The following is a 20,783-nucleotide window of genomic DNA, read 5'->3' as shown; positions in this document are numbered from 1 at the left end:
TCTGGGCTATGGAGGTGCCTGGCCAGAGGAGTCACTCGTGGGCGAGTGGTATAGCTGGACTCTTGGCTACGTCATTGGTTCTTCTTTCTTCCATCCTTCTCTACCCCTCTTCTTCCACCCTTCGACCCCTTAACACTAGGTAAGAGAGGAAAGAGGATAGAGGGGGAAAAGGGGGCGACAATATTATTAAATACTTCCTGTTGATTAGGGACATCGAAGTCCTTGGAACGGGGTTGGGGATTTAGCTCAGTGGTAGAGCGCTTGCCTAGGAAGCGCAAGGCCCTGGGTTTGGTCCCCAGCTCCGAAAAAAAGAACCAAAAAACAAAAAACAAAAAAAAAAAAAAAGAATTCCTTGGAGCAAGTTTAATCTTCATCCTTAGGATATTTAGTTCTTTTTGTCTCTTCACACATTATTACTTGATAAACCACAAGCAAATCACCCACAATCTGAACAGCCACACTGTCAGGACTCTAGCATTTATATATCCTCTGAAAAGTCCCCAGAATTCCAAAAGTCATCACTCACAGAAACTATCTACAGCAAAACCACACCCCTGCCAGAGCACGAGGCAAATCACAGTCATCTGCTGTGAAGCGCCTCATAGCCCCACACCTGGGATTAAAACAAAAACATAATCCCGTAATATTCCTGCGTGTTTTAAAGAAACCAAAATTCTCACTAAAAGTGGTTGCTCAGAGGGGACGAGCAAATGGTCATTAAGTCAGCCCCCAGGATGTCAGGTTTCACACGACTTGTTAGAATCCTTCCCAAGCTTCCTTATTTTTCATTTGGATTTGCTATGTTTTAATATTCTAAAAATGTCCTGTCCAACTTTCTTGCCTTTATCTTCGTATTATAGAACCCAGAAAGACAAAGACTTTCAGAACTGTGTTATATTCCAATTTAAAAAAAACAAATTGCATTTTCTAGTCTATATTTATCCCTTCAAAACTGACGCCTTCAAAGGAATTAGACAAGAAAGTTCTTACCTTCAACTGCACATGATCACTATTTAAGGTAAGACGAGGAGATCACTCAGTGGGTAAAGTGTTTGTGGTACAAGCATGAAGAACCGAGTTCAATCCCCAGCACCCACTAAGACCTGGGCCTGTGGTGCACATCTGTGCTTCAGTGCTGAAGAGGAAGAGACAGGTGGATCTCAGGAGCTCACTGGCCAGCCAGCCTAGCTGAATCCACCCATTGCAGGTTCAGTGAGAGACCCCGTCTCAGAAACAAGGCAGGAACTCGACGTCGGCCTTGGCCTTCACATGCATGGGCACACTCAGATGCCCACAAAAACCCAGTAAAGAAATAACAGATACGATAAGAGACTGGGGTGGCCTACCAGCCCTGGACATCCTTTGTTTTTGACAAGGAACTTCACTATGTCCTTACTGAGCTGGAGTTCAATGTGTAGACTGGGCTAACCTGAAACCCACAGCAGTCCACCTGCCTGTTTCTATAGAGCTCCAGGATTAAAAGTGTAAGCCATATTCTCCTCAGTGGCTAGGAATGAGGCAGTTTGGCCCAGACTACTAGACATATTCCTGCTCCCCAGAGGCTTTTATAAAAATAACAAAACATAAGTGCATCACACATATATAATGTATATTAATATATATATATATAATGTACAAACAATGTATATAAAAACAAAAGCCTAAAATACTTCCATTAGCAGAATCCAATGTGGGGTACTCTATCACAATCTCTAGACTGCGGAAGCTCTTGCACTAAGAGCAACAGGGCAGGTTTTCAGGGATCCCCTGAAAGACAGTGAGGATGCAACGTTCCATTCTGCACTCTTCTGCTTGAGGACCAAGACACAGGAAAAATGCAACTAGTACAACCCCTGCCTCCTCAGAACTTACAGTTCAGTGGGAAAAAGTATGTTATACGCAATTTTCAAAAACAAACAAGCTTGTGCAAATGTGGCCTCAGCAAAGGAAGTTTGTGTTTACAGAACAACAACTTCACCTTTTCTCCATAGCTATAACCCAGTGCCTTAGTTGGAATAATTGATAGAGAAGAGACCATGGATCCGGAGGAGGCTGGTCTAGCGCTGATCTTACTCAGTGCCCTCACACGCCATAGTGCACACATATTTGAGAGTGGTGGGTGAAGACACATGGCAGACATAGACCAAGAGGCATCCTGCACTACGTCAGCTGACTGTTGCAGTCAGCAATCCTCCACACAAGGGCAAAACCCAGTGCTTTCCAGGAGAGACTGCTCCTCTCCTCAGGAAGTCTCTGCCCTCAAACAGGGTTCTCCTCATGAGACTCTGTCTAACTCTGTCCCCAGAGTACCACTTGGTTTACTATGGAATCAGCAAGAGCTGTGGAGGAGCCACTGATGTGGATTACGGAAGAGGGGTGGCATGGACAAAGAGGCTTTTCAGACGTGAAGACCAAAGGGGGCTTGCCTAGCTGAAGAGATCAATAACAAAGAACAGACAAAGCCCTACCAGATGTGCTGAAAACTTCATGAGATGAATAACATTTGAGATCTATAATGACGGTTTTTATAAATTTCCAACCTTGAAACCACTTCTTTGAAGATAATTTTTAAATTTGACAATGCAACAATTGTAACTTCTTTGGGGCTAGTCTAAAAATATCTTTGTAACAGCCCCTTTTGGTCCTCCTAACCTGTCCCGGGTGCATCCAGTGCTCTCGGCTAGCCCAGTCTACCTACTCTTCAATGCTCGCCCACTGGCCCACTTCCCACTGCAGTCATGGACGACATCAAGAAAAAGATGCAGATGCTGAAACTAGACAAGGAGAGTAACATCCACCGCACGGAGCAGGTCGACGCTGACAAGAAGCAAGCTGAAGACTGATGCAAGCAGCTGGAGGAAGAGCAGCCGGGCCTCCAGAAGAAGCTGAAGGGGACAGAGGATGGGGTAAAAAAGTACTCCTGAGTCTGTGAAGGATGCCCAGGAGAAACTGGAGCAGGCGGAGAAGAAGGCCACCGACGCTGAAGTAGATGTGGCTTCTCTGAACCGCTGCATTCAGCTCATAGAGGAGGAGTTGGATCGGGCACAGGAGCACCTGGCTCTCAGCCTTGCAAAAGCTGGAGGAGGCTGAGAAAGCCGCTGATGAGACCAAGAGAGGAGTGAAGATCATTGAAAACCGGGCCATGAAGGATGAGGAAAGATGAAGCAGCAGGGATGCGGCTGAAGGAAGCCAAGCACATCGCTGAGAACTCAGAGCCGAGGTGGCTGAGAGCAAAGCCAGGCAGCTGGAGGAGGAGCTTCGAACCGTGGACCAAGCCCTCAAGTCGCCGATAGTGTCGGAGGAGGATTCCACCAAAGAGGACAAAGTTGAAGAAGAGATCAAACTTCCGTAGGAGAAGCTGAAGGAGGCTGAGACCCGAGCAGAGTTTGCTGAAAGATCTGTGGCAAAGTTGGAGAAAACCACTGATGACCTGGAAAAGACTTTGGCAAGGCCAAGGAAGAGAACGTGGAGATTCACCAGACCTTGGACCAGACTTTAGACCAGACCCTTCCGGAGCTCAACAAACTGTAAGAGCTGACCCTACTGCCTACCAGATTACGTAGTTGCCTCCTCAGGCCGATAAACTGATGTTCCTGACAATAAACAAACAAACAAGCAAATAAATAAATAACTGTGATGAATTTGGGGGTGGGGGTGGGGGTGGGGTGGGGCAGGGACACAGCTCCATTGGTAAAGTCCTTCTATGAGGACCTGATTTTAATCCTTAGAAACTACACTTTAAAAGACTGGATCACAGTGTAAGCTTATAATTCTAACTTTGGAAAAGCAGAGGCAGGAAGACCCCTGAGGCTCCCAGGCCAGGCAGCAGAGCCTTAGAGGAAGCCAGTGCTGGAGGAACAGCTATGGCTGTCCCCTGGCTTTCACACATACCTGCATCAGCAAGCGCACAAATCAAAGGCAGAGAGAGCCCAGGGATCACTCCAGGGCTTCATTCAGACCTCCCTGCTGAGGATAGTGTCACATGACTTTGCCAAGTTGCCAGAGAAGATAGGGAATTTTTTTTTAAAAGATGTATGTATTTATTTTATGTATAGAAGTACACTGTCATTGTCTTCAGACACACCAGAAGAGGGCACACAGGAGCCTAGAGGCAGGAATGGATGCAGAGGCCATGGAGGGGTGCTGCCGACTGGGTTGTTCCTCATGGCTTGTTCAGCCTGCTTTCTGATTGTACCCAGGACCACCAGCCCAGGGCGGCCTCATCTACAAAGGGCTGGGTCCTCCCCCATCAATCGCTTATTAAGAAAATGCACTCAGGCTTGCCGACAGCTCAATCTTATGGAGGCATTTCCTTAGTTGAGATTCTCTCCTCTCAGGTGACTTCAGCTTGTGTCAAGTTGACATAAAACTGTACAGCACAATTGACCCCTTGTCATCTTGACACACAAAGACATCACTGTAAATCCACATTTCCTTTCTCACTCATCTCTTAAGACCTCACATTAGAAACATAAATAACTGAAAAGGTCCCACCACCTTTACAAATCCAAACACATTGAAAATTCAATCTCTTTAAAATATATACTCTCTTTAAACCATCCTAAATCTTTTCTTTTAAAGTTTAAAGTCTTTCAGCTGTGGGCTCCTATAAAAATCAAAATGAAGTTAAATTAGTTCTTCAAGAGGGAAGAACCAGGGCACAGTCACAATCTGAACCAAGCAAAGCCCAACTCCATTAGTGCAAATAGCCCAATGGCCAGTCATCAGGGGTTCAGTCAGGATCCTCTGGGCTCCTCTGCGGAGTTGGCTCACTTCTCCAGCTCTGCCCTCTGCAGCACGCACCTTGTCTTCTAGGCTGTGGCTAACTCCATTCCACAGTCACTGCTGCTCTTGGTAGCCATGCCATGAGACTGGCATCTCTGAAACTCCTTGCTGGAACTGGGCTGCACTCTCTGCACCAATACCCTCTTCTGGGATTCTAGCCCTGCCGCACAGTGCCCAGCCTCAGCTGCTCTCCATGACCCCCTCACGCCTTCAAAGCCACCATCACCTGGGTGGCTCTTACACCACCAAGTTCAGCTGCCACATGAGATCCACCCTCGGCCACTTCTGGAACACAACTTCTGTTGTCAGGAAGCGGCCTGTTTTTATTCTTTTCTTTTTCCCCCCCTTTTAAAATGTTTATTCTTCTCTCATACTACAGTTTCTCCTCCCTGCACTCCTCTCAGCCTCTCCCCAGCTCCTCTCTCCTCAGATCCACTCCTCCTCCATGTTCCTTCAGAAAAGAGCAGGCCTGCCAGGGATATCAACTTAACACAGCATAACAAGTTACAATAAGACCGGGCACAAAACCTTATATCAAGGCTGGGTGGGGCAACCTAGTAGGAAGAAAAGGGTCCCAAGAGCAGGCAAGAGTCAGAGACACCCTCCCCTCCCCCTGTAGGCATCCCACAAGAACACCAAGCTACACAACCATAACATACACGCAGAGGACCCACAGCAGACTCATGCAGGCTCTGTGATTGCTTCCTCCGTCTCTGTGAGCCCCTATGAGCCCTGTGGGCTGTGTTCTCCCGGCATCCTCAACCTCTCTGGCTCCTATAATTCTCCCTTGAACCTCTTCCAAGTGGTTCCCCAAACTCTGCTGAATGCTTGTCAGCCTGCTTTCTTGTAGAGCTCAGGACCACGAGCCTAGGGATGGCACCAGCCACCATGGGCTGGGGCTCTCCTGAATCAATCACTAATTCAGAAAATGTTGTAGAGGCTTGCCTGCAGCCCAGTCTTATGGAAGCATTTTCTTTTCTTTTTTCTCCCTTTTATTAAACATAGATTCTTTTCTCATACAATGTAATTTGAATACAGTTTCCCCTCTCCTATCCCTCCCAGTTCTTTCCCCACCTCTTCTCCCTTCCAGATCCACTCCCCTTCTGTCTCTCACTAGAAAAGAACAGGCCTCTAAGAGGTAAAAACAAAGCATAAAAAATATAGTAAGATAAAACAGAAACTGTCATAAAGAAGTTTACAAGTCAAGCAGACAGAAACATAAAAAGAGCCCCAGGAGAAGGCACGAGAGTCAGAAACCCACCCACTCACACACTCAGGAACCTCACAAAACCGCGAACCTGAAAGCCATCATATGTAGGCAGAGAGCCTGGTACAGCCCTGCGTCGGGCCTGTGCTGCTTCAGCCAGTGAGTTCATCTGAGCTTTGCAAGGTTGGTTGACATAAAGGGCCTTGTTCTCCTGGTGGAGATCCCCTGCCTCAACCTTTCCTTTCGCCTCTCTTTCCTCCCTGAGCTGAGGGGAGGGATTTGATGGAGATGTCCCATTCAGAACTGTGGGTTCCAATATCTCTCTGTTTGGCTGTGGGTCTCTGGTTTTGTTCCCATCTGCAGCAGGAGGAAGGGAGACATTTTCTTAATTGATGTTTCCTCCTCTCAGATGACTTTACTTGTGTCATTGACATAAAACTATCCAGCCCAGATGAGTAATCAATTGCCCTTGAGACCAAGGTGGTTTTCTTTTTCTTTTTTTTTCTTTTTTTTAACTTTGTGCTGTGGATGGACGGTTTTTAGTGCACCCATCCAAAATGACTTGATACATGCATTTCAAAAAGTTGTTCACCAACCGCTACACCCCTGACTCTCTGAAGAAGTCTGTGAAATGCTAGATACAAGCCAAAGTAAATCTTGCCGTATGATAGCGTGGAGGGTTCTCTTTGGAAGCTGTACTTTATGTTGTTGCATAAAAGCAGAGGGCCTGATCTGTCCCCCTGTGTATTGTGTTTTGTGGGTGAAAGAGAATTGAGAAAGAAACGTTACTTTTTAAAAAGAATTATGTATTCTATGTATATGAAGACACTGTAGCTGTCTTCAGACACACCAGAAAAACGCATCGGATCCCATTACGGATGGTTGTAAGCCACCATGTGGCTGCTGGGAATTGAATTCAGGACCTCTGGAAGAGCAGTCAGTGCTCTTAACCACTGAGCCATCTCTCCAGCCCGAGAAATTCCTTTCTAAGTGATTTAATCCACCAAGAATATATACCATTGTCAAACCAGCTGTCATCATTGCAAAAGTTTACCTCAGCTTTATATGTTGGCTTTAGCTGAACTCTTTTGCACTGACCGCCCTTGAAGGTTCAGCTTGAGGAACTGAGAGAATGGTTAGGTTAATGTGGAGGAGATCATGAAGGGGCAGAGCTCCAGTAGGCAGCAGGAACATCAAGGCCTAGGTGCTTGTGGTCTTGTATATTATTTCATCTCTGTTGATGACAGTTTGGAACGGGCTTTTTTGCAGTTTGTACTACAGCACACTGTACATACCTATTCACATATGGTAACCAGCCCACGTGATGGCCTCTGGGATGTAAGTTGTAATCGTCATGGCTTTAGGATCACCATGGGAACATAGTCTGGGGAAACTGAGTTAGGAAGCCCTCAAATGGTGGCACTGTTCCTCAAGCTGCTGGTTGAGATAAAGAGGAGAATGAGAGCTGAGCACAGCATTCATTGCTCTCTGCTTCCTGCCTGGGGTCAGAGAGTACCGCTGCCTCAAGGCTTTCCCTGCCACAGTGCAGTGGGTGCGCTGAACTGCCAAACTTCCTTCCTTGAATCGAGTTTGTCAGGACCTTGTGGCAGCCATTTGAAGAGTGGTTTCTACAACTTCCAGTTATCACTGTTTTCCGATGTTCTCATTCTCGTGTGACTCCTTTCCATGATATGTCGAGATGGCTCTCTGTGGCAGTAATAATTACTGTCAAGGTCATGGAAATACCTTGTCTGAGCTTTCTCTCCCCTATCTCTCTTGCTCTTCCTTCCGCCTCCCCGGCCTCCCCACCCCCACCCCCGACCTCATGTCACCCCCTCTCTCCTCCTTGGAGAGGCGATCTTTTGAAAGTGTAGTAAGGACATAGTGAGGCCCCATGGAGAGGGGTGTATGTGATGAAGGCTGTCTGCCCCTAGCAGTGTGTGTCATTCTGGAAGCCGAGCCTCCAGCCGTAGTCAAGCCACTGGGTACAGGAGCTGGCTCCACACCTGGACAAATTATGAAATCATAAGCCTTTACGGTTTGAAATCGCACACTTTGGCCATGGTTTACATTACTGTCACAGATAACTAATTGTGTGTTTTTTGCTTTCTATCCTAGGGCCCCAAAGATGCTGAGGAGGGTCAAGTCGGCCCAAGCACGCAGATCAGGAAGTTAGCTGTACTGAAGACTTCCTTTGATCAATCAGAAAGAACTGGTATAGAAAGTAAGCGTGCTAATCAGTCATCCCAGCAGAGCTGGGCCTGGCTCCCATGGTGGTATATTCCCAGGATCACCTTCCAAATAATCTATGTGCGCACAAGCCCCACCAGCAGGCTCCTTCTCCATGGAAACCCAAACCCCGCCCACTCGGCTCCACCTCCCAGTGCAGCATGGGAAAATCCTCAGCATGAGTTTTGGTGGAGGCAAAAACCCTCTTGGAGCCTCCGCCTGAGTTTCCGGGTTCATTGGAGGTGCCAGGACGCCTCTGCAAAGAGAATGGACGTTCATGGAGAAGAGCAACAGGCTTGGCCTGACTAAAGTGGACTCCACAAATAAGACATTAATTTTATTGGAGGATTGCCTTAGCAGGATAGTGATACGTTCTTTTTTTCCTCCTCCTTTTAAAAATAACGAGTGTGTTTTACATGGTATCAGCTTTGAAAGTTTCCTAATTAGGCATTTTCAGGTCAAGGGGCTTAGGAGCCCTTTTCTCTTGGCATTAGTAAAGCACAGAATAGTCTTTGAGGGGCTCAGAAAGGGTCAGATGTGCATATTGCATTCCTTATCCCCAAGAGAAACACCCTCTCGGGAGGCCTGGTTGCTCAGTCCAGGCACAGTTAAGAATATGCTGAGACCTTTGGTGTCCACAAAGGGGGAGTCCCAATGGGGAGCCCCACACCTGGCAGTCTGCACTGGGACACAAAGGCTGTCTCAAAAGAGCATTTTCCTGAAGATGACAAATCCAAGCTGCTTTCCTGTGCGAGAACCAGTCCAGTGTAGGGCAGATAGCGCTGTTGTATAAGGTATGTTTAAAGGACGACACTGGAGCAGTGGCGTCCATTTCAACCCAGCCACTGAGCCCCAGGGCTGTGGAAACAAAGGAAGCTCTTGGCATAGCACTTGGGTTCATCTGCCTTGTTTTGATCAAAGCAAAAGTAACCATGTGTTAGATTTTCTTTATTTTAGCGAAAAGATTTCTGTTGCATTGATCTCATTTTGTTGACCACCTGAAGTCAGAGGGGGTTCTTTAAAGTCGGGCATTAAGAGGACTGTGATGATGGAGTTCCTTTGGCTGGGACACACTTATTTTCGATTTTTCTCATTGCCATGGTCAAGTATTTGACCACAAACACTTTAGGGAAGAGGTTTTATTTGGCTCCGTTTGAGGGAACAGTCCATTCTGGTGGGGAAGGCGTGGCCGTGGGCTCTCGTGGCTGGATGTCAGTAGTGTGAGGTAGCTAGCTCACATCTCTGAGGACCAGGAAGCAGAGAAAGGATTGCCGGCACCCAGTTTTCTCCTTTCCCCATTTTTATTTCATCCAGGATCCCAACCCACGAGCCTTAGTGGAAAGGCCTTTGAAGGCATCCACAGACACTCCCAAATGCTTGCTTCCCTAAGGTACCGGCAGTAACCCAGTCAAGCTGGTAATCAAAAGTGACCGGCACAGCACCCGAGAGACGGCCAAAGCAGTTGGGCAGAAACTTCAGTCAAGACCATCTCCAGCTGACTCAAAGGCAAGCTTAGGTAGCACCCATCTTTAGGGGGTGCCATCTTATGTAGCACCCTGATTTGGGGTGGGGTGGGGTAGGGAAGAACAGGGCATGTACATGTGTGTACATGCATGTGAAGTACACAGCCCAGTTTTGGATGTTTTCCCTCAGATATCATCCACTCTGCTTGTTTTTAAAGACTTGTCTATGTGTGTCTGTTCATGTGAATGTATGAGACTGCGTGTACCTGTCCGAGAAGGCCAGAGAGGGTGTTGGACCTCTTAGAGTTGGAGTTAAAAGTATTGTTATCCACTGGGTCTGAGTCCTCTGGAAAAGCAGGAAGCTCCACTTTTAATCACTTAGATATCCCTCCAGCCCCCACCATGTTTCTTTGAGGCAGGGGCTCTCATTGACCCAGGGCTCACCCAATAGGCTAGTCTGCCTGTGTCTGTTTCCCAGCGACGGCAACGAAAGTGTCCAGCACCATGCCTGGCGTATTAGATGGGTGCAGGGATGGAGCTTGGGTCTTAGTATGGGAGGCAGTTTACCAAATGAGCCATCTTTCCAAAGTCTTACATTTATGGACATTTGGTTGCTCAATTCACCTTATAAATTCAAATTTATAGCTGGGGTAAAGATAAAAGCCATGGGAAAGCTTTGTTATAAATCTAGGCTTAGACATCGAAATTCCAGAATGGGAACAAATCAAGTGAGAAACAGAAAAGAAATGAGTACAGCCAACACTGGGAACAGCACCCAGACACTGCGGACAGTGGGGTCAGCACCCAGACACTGCGGACACTGGGATCAGCACCCAGACACAGCAGACACTGGGGTCAGCACCCAGACACCACGGACACTGGAGTCAGCACCCAGACACCGCGGACAATGGGGTCAGCACCCAGACACTGTGGACACTGAGGTCAGCACCCAGACACTGCAGACACTGGAGTCAGCACCCAGACACCGTGGACACTGGGGGTGACACAGCAGGCATTAGGGTCAGCACCCAGAGCATAGTAGCACCCCAAAACAGCAGATCAGATGAACCAAAAGCTACTGAGGGAGCTCAGGGAGCTCACTCCAGAAAAATAAAGAGGACTTTGTGTTTTTAGGAGAATAAATCATACTCCGACTTAGTGTTGTTTTTAAATGTTTTCCCACTGGAGTTTTTAGACTGGATAAAGCTAGACCTTGCCATCGTGACAATGACCATGGCTTCTATTCTGACTCCTCCTTGTCTCCCAAAATAACTTTACAAGACGATGTCATTAAAAGCTTTGGGGGAAAATGATTTGAAAATGTTAAAAGTTTCTGCTGAGCTAAGCACCCAGACACAGTGGCCAATGGTCCCCAAGTGGAATCAGTATTTCCCTCAAGACGCAGAAGCTGGCTTTTTCAGCTCTCGCCCTCTTCCCCACAACCTTTTCATCAGGACCCCATCTTCCCTTGTTCTGTCTGGGGCAGAGGCGGCGGCTGCCCTGCAGCTTGCCTGAGAACTGAGACCCATTGAGAGCGGAGTCTTTTGACCAGAGCATCAAAGCAATCCAGCTGTGGATTAAGGAAACAGAAGGCTGCGAACTTGGTGTAACAGTCAGGTCATAGGAGTCTTTGAAGGACCTACGCTCTTGGAGGGGCAAAAAAAAAAGTGGGAAGCAAGTTCCAAATGCACACACACACATTTTATTTATAAAGAAAAAGAGGGATATAAAGGAGTGTAACAGGCTCTTTTGGAATAGAATGGGGCGCACGTTCCTAAATGAGAAGAATAGGCTTCCTCAGTAGCAATTACTGAGGCAGACCTTGTCAGCTTTCACCATAGAAGTGTATTTTCTCATGGTTCGGGAGATGTGAGGTTGATGATCACGGGCTGGAAGGATGCCTTTCTCCTGAGGTCTCTCCTCAGCTTGCAGGCATTCCCCTTCCTTCCTCTGCTTGTCCAAATGCTCTCCATAAGAGCAGAGGTGAGATAAGGCTAGGTAACCTCTGTGTGGGCACAGGATAGGCATTTAATTTCCCAACCACTGTCTTCGGAAGAATCTCCCATGGAGGCCAATGTGTTTATTAGTGGATGGACGGGTTAGTAAAATGAAGTGGATCATGATTCTGCCTTTTAAATAAAGGCAGTCCCCATGAGTGTTACAATGTGGACGGAGAATGAAGTCGCTATGCCAAGTGGAGGAAGGCACTCATGAAAGGACAAACAGTGCACAGGTTCACGTAGATAAAGGACCTATGCAAACACACACAGCAGGAGTGCAGAACCATGGCTATCAGGGGCTGGGCAGTGGGGAGAAGAGAATCTAGTTAGCAGTAGAGTTTCTCTGTGAGAGAACCAATGTGCACTGGGAAAAATGGTGACGAGTAGATTTTACAGTGTTTGCATTGAGTCATAACTTGAAATCTCAAAGTAATGCTTTTTAGCAGTCATGAAACAAAGCCTAATGGGTATTTTTAAGGTAACGGGAAAACTGTGTTTCGGTGCTGTTTTCGATTGTGACAGGGTGGGCCATAAGAGGAGACACCAACATCCTTGGGGAGGATGGGATAAGATTCCCTTCTAGGCTGTTGTTTTGTCCATCGATCTGAATGAAAGTCGAAGTTCAAAATGCCAGGTAACAGACTGGCCCTTGTGTGCCCTGAGGTAAAACTTGCCAAGCAGTGTGCACTGGCATTGTGCTATAGGCACGGTGTGAGGCCACCAGTCTTTCCTCTCTGCTGCTCTGTTCACAGTTTATTCTTAGACCGTCATGTGTGGTATGTCTTACAAGGAGGACAGTTTTGCTTCAGATAACTGGACTGCCTTCTCAGACATGTGCTGGAAAGATGGCTTAGCAATGAATTATATGTGCTGCCCTTGTAGGGGACCAAGGTTCATTTCCCATCACCCGCATGGCAGCTCACAACCGTGTGTTTCCAGGGCATCCAACGCCCTCCTCTGACCTTTGAGCACCAGGAACACACATGATGCTCATGCATACATGTAGCCAAACACTTATGCATATAAAATAAAAATCGGAGAGAGAGACAGACAGAGACACAGGGAGAGACAGGCAGAGACAGATAGACATTCTGTAAAGTGTGGGCATAGTGTTGGCACTAATATCGCAGCAGAATTGTTTGCTGCTGTGGTGCTGCCTGGACTTAGCTTCGTGGTGAAGTGAGGTTGAATGTCTGTCCATCACGCTTTTCCTGCAGTCCTGATCTCAGTCTGAAGGGTGAAGAATGAATTCCTGGCCCAGTCCGGGAGCATCATCAACTGTTCAGCTGGCTGAAATCTCCAGTGTGGGAGAGGACTCCAGAGATGTTTAAAACTTACAAACAAACAAAAAACAAAAAACAAAACAACAACAACAAAAAATAAAGCCAGGGCCTGTGGGCGAGAAGGGTCACTGTTTCTACCTGCTAGGCTTGGAAACCAGGGTCTAATCAAAAGCAAAACAACTTCTCTGTCCTTTGTGACTTCCCACACTGTATCTCTCCAACAGGGGACAGAGGGACCCTGAGTCTCCAGCAGACAGACCCTGCCACTCACAATAATGAGATTTGGGTAAGTTCTTTAAGTCCAGAATCTCCATGGAGCTTTTTATTCATTTATTAAAAAAAAAAAAATCCCAGCACTCAGGAGGCAGGGACAGGTGAATCTCTGAGTTTGAGGTCAGCCTGGTCTACAAAGAGAGAGTTCCAGTACAGCCAGGGTTACAGAGAGAAACCTTATCTTAAAACAATGCAACAATAATATATTTTATCACATTTTATTTATTATGTATTTACTCAAAGGTCAGGAAACAACTTGGTGGAGCCCACCATGTGGATCCAGGAAATGAAAGTTTAGTCAGGCTTAGAGACAAGTGCTTTTACCCACTGAGCCATCTCACCTATCCCAAGCTTTATTATTATTATTATTATTATTATTATTATTATTATTATTTCTCTCCCTACCCCCCCTCTCTCCTTCAGATTTTATTCTCCTCCCGGTCCACCCTCCAGAAGTTCTACGTCCCATACTTCCTCCTGCTCCCCCCCCCACCTCCACGGGATGTCCCCACCTCACCCACCCCACCAGACCTCTAAACTCCCTGGGGCCTCCAGTGTCTTAAGAGTTAGGTGCATCTTCTGTGGCTGAACCCAGGCCTGGCAATCCTCTGCTGTATACGTATTGGGGGCCTCATCTCAGCTGGTGTATGCTATCTGGTTGGTGATCCAGTGTCTGAGAGATCTTGGGGGTCCAGGTTAATTGAAACTGTTGGTCCTCCTACAGGATTGCCCTCCTAATTCAACCTCAGTGTTCAGCAGCTTCTGTTCATTGGTTGGGTGCAAATATCTGCACCTGACTCTTTCAGCTGCTTGTTGGGTCTCTCAGAGGGCAGTCATGATAGGTCCCTTTTTGTGAGTACTCCATAACCTCAGTGATAGTGTCAGGCCTTGGGGCCTCCCTTTGAGCTGGATCCCATTTTGGGCCTGTTGCTGGACTTTTCCTCAGGCTCTTCTCCATTTCCATCCCTGCTGCTCATACATGTCCTTTTGGGTCTTAGTTACCTCGCTCAGGATGTTATTTTCTAGTTCTATCCATCTGCCTGCAAAACTCAGGATGTTCTTGTTCTTAATACCTGAGTAGTATTCCATTGTGTAAATGAACCACATTTTCTGTATCCATTCTTCTGTCATGGGACATCTGGGTTGTTTCTAGCTTCTGGCTATCATAAATAAGGCCACTATGTGTAACACGTGCCTCTGTGGCCTAGTGGGGCATCTTAAAAAACTTCAGCAAAGTGGCCAGATATAAAATTAACTCAAATAAATCAGTAGCCTTCCTTTATACAAATGACAAACAGGCTGAGAAAGAAATTAGGGAAACAGCTCCCTTCACAATAGCCACAAATAATATAAAAATAATGTGAAATATCTTAGGGTAACACTAACCAAACAAAAAAAGATCTGTATGACAATAACTTCCAGTCTCTCAAGAAAGAAATCAAAGAAGATTTCAGATAATGGAGAGATCTCCTATGCTCATGGATTGGCAGAATTAACATAGTAAAAGTCTACCATCCTACCAAAGACAATCTACAGATTCAATACAATTTCCATCAATATCCCAACACAACTCTTCAAAGACATGGAAAGAGCAATTGTCAAATTCATCTGGAATGGCAAAAAAAAACAGAATATACAAAACAATTCTTGACAATAGAGAATGGCTGGAGGAATCACTATCTCTGACCTCAAGCTATACTACAGAGCAATACTGATAAAAACTGCATGATGGGGTTGGAGGGATGGCTCAGCAGTTAAGAGCACTGACTGCTCTTTCAGAGGTCCCGAGTTCAATTCCCATCAACAATATGGTGGCTCACAACCATCTGGTATGTGTCTGAAGACAGCTACAGTGTACTCATATAATTTACACATTTATAATAAATAAATCTTTAAAAAACAAACAAAAAACCTTCATGGTATTGGTAAAGAAGACAAACACACTGTCAATGGAATAGAATTGAAGACCCAGAAATAAAACCACACACTTACACACACTTGATCTTTGACAAACAAGCCAAAAATATATAATAGAAAAAAAGAAAGCATCTTCAATAAATGGTGCTGGTCTAACTGGCTGTTTGTATGTAGGAAAATGAAAATAGACTTACATTTGTCACCTTGCACAAAGCTCAAGTCCAATTGGATCAAGAACCTCAACATAAAACCAGATAAAGTGAATCTAATAGAAGAGAAAGTGGGAAAGAGCCTCGAACTCATTGTCACAGGGGAAATTTCCTAAACAGAACACCAATGTCTCAGTCTCTAAGCTCAAAAAATAATAAATGGGACCTCAGGAAACTGGAAAGCTTCTGTAAGGCAAAGGACATAGTCAATAGGACAAACCAGCAACCACAGATTGGGAAAAATTTTCACTAACTCACACATCTGACAGAGCTAATATCCAAAATATATAAAGAACTCAAGAAACAAACAAACAACCCAATCAAAAAATGGGGTATAGAATTCACAACAGAGGAATCTGGAATGGCTGAGAAGCACCTAAAGAAATGTTCAAAGTCCTTAGTGATCTGGGAAATGCAAATCAAAACGACCCGGAGAGTCCACCTTTCACCAGTCAGAATGGCTAAGATCAAAAACTCAGGTGACAACAGATGCTGTCGAGGATGTGGAGAAAGAGGAACACTCCTCCATTGCTGGTGGGATTGCAGACTGGTACAACCACTCTGGAAATCAATTTGGAGGTTCTTCAGAAAATGGGAAATAGATCTACCTGAAGACCCAGCAATACCACTTTTGGGAATACTCCCAAAAGATGCCCCACTATACAAAACTTTTTGATCATTATAAAATAGGCTGCTGTGGGTTGTAAAGAAGACATTATAGAGCATATGATGAGAACTAGGCAAGTGGGGGTACCCAGATGGTTATTAATAAGTAGCTCGGAGGGTCAGAGCTTGGGAGCTGCATATTCACCCTCTGCCAGCGGCCTAGGCCTGAGGTCATTGCACCAGCTTCCACACAGAAATTAGCGTAGGCCCAGGCCTCAGGATGTATAAACCGGGTGGAAAAGGAAACTTTCTCTAGAACTCAAAGCTCCCTAGAGGAAGAATAGAAGCAAAGGAATGAGGCTAGATTGTAGGGGCCCGGGGGTCAGCTGGGAAGTGGCAGCAATTCCATGGTCCCTGAACTGAGAGAGGCAGTCAGGCCACTAGCCCCTAAGTGTTCCTGGCTTAGAGTTAATAAATGTAAGATTAAATAAATGACTTGTAACTAATTGAATAGGGTGAGAAAAATGCGCGTTGACGCACATGTCCAATAAAAGGGAGCACCATTAATAAGTTTAGTTATCTCTTGAGGCCTGGAAACGGTCTGATGTGCTTTCTTCAGGACTTCATCTTGACTCCTGGGTTTCAGACAAGTCTCACCCGGCAGTCGGCAAGGCTCCAGGAGTGGGTCCCAGGAGGGAAGAAGGTTGCCCGCAGGGGCCGGGGCTGCAAAAGAGCAGCGGCTGCCTCGGCGGCGCCCCGCGGCTCCCGCTGGCTTTTCATTGTCCCCGGCCTGCGGCTTGCTTGCGGGTGACTGGTGACAGTCACGCGGGCGGCGCCTCAGTGGCCCCGGCGGGACAGCCTCCCACCTCGAAACGACCACCACCACGCCCCCATACATCACCCGGTCACCCTGACCGCCTGGGAAAGCCCGCCGCAGGGGCCGTGAAAGAGCCTGATCCAGCCCCGGCCAAGTTCACGTGCACACTCGGGACCTCCCACACACCCTTCCCCCTTCTTTCTCCTCCACTTTCTCCTCCCATACCTCCTCCCACTCCCCTCTCGCCCTCTCTGCTCTTCCCTCTCCCTTTTCTCCCTCCTCCGTCCCGCTTCCCCCCTTCCTTGTCTGTGCAACTCTTATTGAAAACCAATGGCGCCGCCCTCCCCACCATCCTTCCTCTCTTTCCCCAGTCATCCTCCCCCCACCCTTTCCCCGTTCTTCTCCTATTTCTCCCCACTTCTGTCTCCCTCCCTCCTTTCCTCCTTCTTCCTTCTCGTTCGCTTTCCCAACCTCAAAAATTTGCATTTAATGTCATAGGGATAAGCCGTTTCTATCTCAATTAAAGAATAAAGTGTGCTCTCCCCTGGCTGGCCCCTGGACCAGCCCAAAAGCATCCGGGGAGGCTTGTCGCCAGCCGGCTCAGCGGAGCACAGCGGTCGCAGCCCAAGTTTGGCTTCCTAGCCTAGCTAGGCCACTCTCCGCGAGGTGGTTGATGAATTCTTCCTGAGAGAGAGTCGGCGTCACTGGTTTGCAGTTAGCTCATGGCGTGGCAGACACTGGGAAGGGCTGCGTTCCCCAGTCGCTGCACGTAGGCCGGCGGCTTCTAATCGACAGATCAGTTAACCTGCTTAACAGACACCTGACAGGAAGGTGGCTGGCATGGTAGAGCTGAAAGGACAAAGGCTGTGCGTCAGGAGTCCTGGGTCATATTTCCACCTCTGCCTGGGACTTAACCACCTCTGCGGGCCCAACCCCACCTTCTGCATTGAGGATGTGGATAAAGGGGCTTTGAGAACGCTGCGCCGAGAATTACAGAGATAGCATCAGCGCGCGGCTCTGCGGTCTGGAAAGAAAACGCTGTGTCAATACCACTGGCTGAACTCAACCCTCTCCAGGCTGTTGTCTGGCCTGCGCTTCCTTGTCTGTTTTGGCATGGTTATGTAACCCGACGTGTACACGGATGTGCCTGCGGCGATGCGGGGAAGCATGTGTGTTTGGGGAGGCACGATGGGATTTGAGTTCACAATAGAAAAATATTAACGCTCGGAAAATTCCAGCCTGGGAGATCCCCTCAATTGGACAGGTTTCACATTGCACTTGGCCTTCCAAAGAGTCACTGAAATATGGCATGAAGGATTCTATCATTCTTTTCCTTACTTGCCCATATGCAAGCGTTGATCTTTTAAAAACAGTAAGAGATTTGAACAAACAGGTAGATGATGGTGGGGGAAGGAAGCTGCTGGTCAGGATCCTGTTGGAGTCTAGCAGGGAGCAGCTGGTTTACTCTGTTCCAAGTGCCTAACAATGAGACCCTCCTACAGGGATTGATACAGTCAGCGGGCAGCCGGGGCAGGGTGTGCAGTAAATCCACAGGTTCAGCCAACCTCTCCTATTGTGTGTCCACCCACAGTCCCAGGCTGCTACAGCACATCGGCACCACAACTCCAAACCTTCTGTGTTGTTCACAATGTGCACATACATGCCTCTGCAGTGGCCTTTGTAGTCCCCCCCCCCTTTTTAAAGCTCGATAAATCTGTCACTCTTAGACACAGACACCGCTTTACTTTCTGTTATAAACACACAAATAACAATAGTTGTGTTCTGCAAAAGCTCAGACACAGACAAGACTTTATAAACCTAAAACAAAAACAAAAACAAAAACCCAAAACAAATAAACAAACAACCTAGTGTCTTCTGATTCCTAGGGCAATAGGGATACTTGGCAACAGACAGCAGATGCCTATATCCTTCCCCTCTAGTACATGTTCTTAAGCAGTTGCATGGGTGACAGCAATCTGTTCTGAGAGTCTCAAGTGTAATGACGCATGGACACCCACTATGAGGTGTGGAATTAACCAAGTTCAATGAAAACAACGGGACCAGCCTATCAGTGAGCCAAAAGAAACCTTTCTTCTTTGTAAGTCGTTCATCTCTGACATTTTATCACAGCGATGGAAAACTGACACAGAAACAGAAGAGCCCAAAGATGAAGACTAACTTTACGCTTGGTCGCTGACCTTGGCCAAGTCACCTGGCCTTTCTGTTTCATTGGTTAAGTGCAAGGGGGCATGGTGAATGTAGGGAAAAGACAGATAAGTTCAGGAAAGTAGGGCTCACCTTTAAACCGCCTGGGAGGTGATAAGGATCTCACATTTCAGGTTTTTTGTTTTCTTTTATAAGAGGATGCTCTGGGGAAGCGGCACTCCACTCACAGCGTCCCTTCCTTACCTATCTGGTGCCTGTCAGACTAGGAAGCATTCAAAAGAGCCAGAAGGATTTGCACTGGAGGCTTTGCACCATCAGGGTTTTTGTTCATTATTAGGAGATGTGCACAGGCTTCCTCTCACTAGCTTTTTCTTAAAGCACAGCTCACAAAGTATTTGCTATTTGAATATACCACAGTAAACAACTGTAACTAAGCAAAATTCTAAATGCAGCTAATGAAGACTCTTTCTCCTGAAAGCAATTAACAATTCTCAGAATAGCCACAGGCGCTGTTGGCCTCTTTCAGCACGAAAGCTCTCCTCATCCCCAAATTGTTAGTGAAACAATTTGATGTATAGCCCAGCTTTCCAAAAGATCATTCTGTATCCTGGGCTGGCCTTGAACTCTCAGAGATCCTGCTGCAGCCTCCCAAATGCTGGAATTATACATGTGATCCCCATGTCCAGATTAGCACAAGACACAGTAATTATAAACTTTCCTTATTAGCGCAAACAAAACTATATCACACTGTTTAGAAAAGCAAGAAATAACAACTTTTATACAGATTTTCATAAAAGTGTAGGCTGTGGATGAGAGAATGGTTGTCTCACATGTACACAGCCCAGGGTTCAATCTCCAGCACCACATAAAAAGCAGGTATGGCAGGTATGTTAGAACAGGTTTGTAGTTTCAGTACTGAGGAGGTGGGAAGACCTGAAGTTCCAGGTCATCCTGCACTATAGACTGAGATCAAGGCCATCCTGGAATGCATTAACTTTGCAGATAAAATTAAGTGAGTTAGGGAGTAAGCGGTAGTTGTGAACTGTGTAAGCAGAATCCTTCATTGCGCTAAGGGAAATGAAGCACTTCAATAGGAAAAGCTCTGGTGTCTTTGTTTTACTGTTGTGTCTTCTGATTTCAACCCCTGAAGGGGCAAGGCCTGGATTTCCTGGCATGTCATATCACCATGCAAGGAGGGCTGGCTAATGGTCTTGAGTTCCAGTCCTGCTGTTAGGCTTCAGTTGCCATGCTGTCTGTGTGAGTCATTAAAAATCCAAAGGCAGTTTGATAAAGGCAAGCTGACCTCAGGGATGCTATGGGACGTTACAGTGAAGCTGGCTGAAGCACACCAGGTCACTCTGAGGCTGGTACAAGGAATATGAAGAAAGAGTGTGAGTGTGTCCAGTGACAAAAGGGAGAGGGTTAGACCAGAGACTTGTGGCCATTCATTAGATATACAAGGAGGAAGAAATGTGTGGTGGGAAGATAGCTTTTGAGATTCAAGTCCAAGGTGAAGATTTCACTTGACTAGCTCATCAGGACAACTGACGGATGCTTCCTACATTGATTTTAAAAAGCAGGCATGTAAGAGCAGGATTGTAATCTCAGCATTGAAGGAGTGGGGTGGGAGAGGCTGAAGTCCAAGCAATGGTTCCACCTTGAGTCCAAGTCAAGTGATTCAGATAAACAGGTGAGCTAGAACAGGCTTGTTCTATAATACATAAGTGCAAAAACTTGAAAAAATGTTATCTGAGATCTAATCCCAATACCTTTGAAGCTGAGCATGAAAAAGATTTTTGTGAATCTAAGGCTAGCTGGACCATAGATA

The 20,783-nt window shown here is 46.6% G+C and overlaps 1 pseudogene; it reads left to right on the top strand.

The window, feature by feature from the left end:
• The first annotated feature begins 2,738 nt into the window (after nucleotides 1-2,738).
• On the top strand, nucleotides 2,739-3,531 carry LOC116895583 (annotated as a pseudogene).
• Nucleotides 3,532-20,783: the final 17,252 nt, after the last annotated feature.

The sequence above is a fragment of the Rattus rattus genome, chromosome 3 (genome assembly GCF_011064425.1).
Source record: "Rattus rattus isolate New Zealand chromosome 3, Rrattus_CSIRO_v1, whole genome shotgun sequence".
In the NCBI taxonomy this organism is placed as follows: Eukaryota; Metazoa; Chordata; class Mammalia; order Rodentia; family Muridae; genus Rattus; species Rattus rattus.
This window is presented reverse-complemented; position numbering and strand designations above follow the sequence as displayed.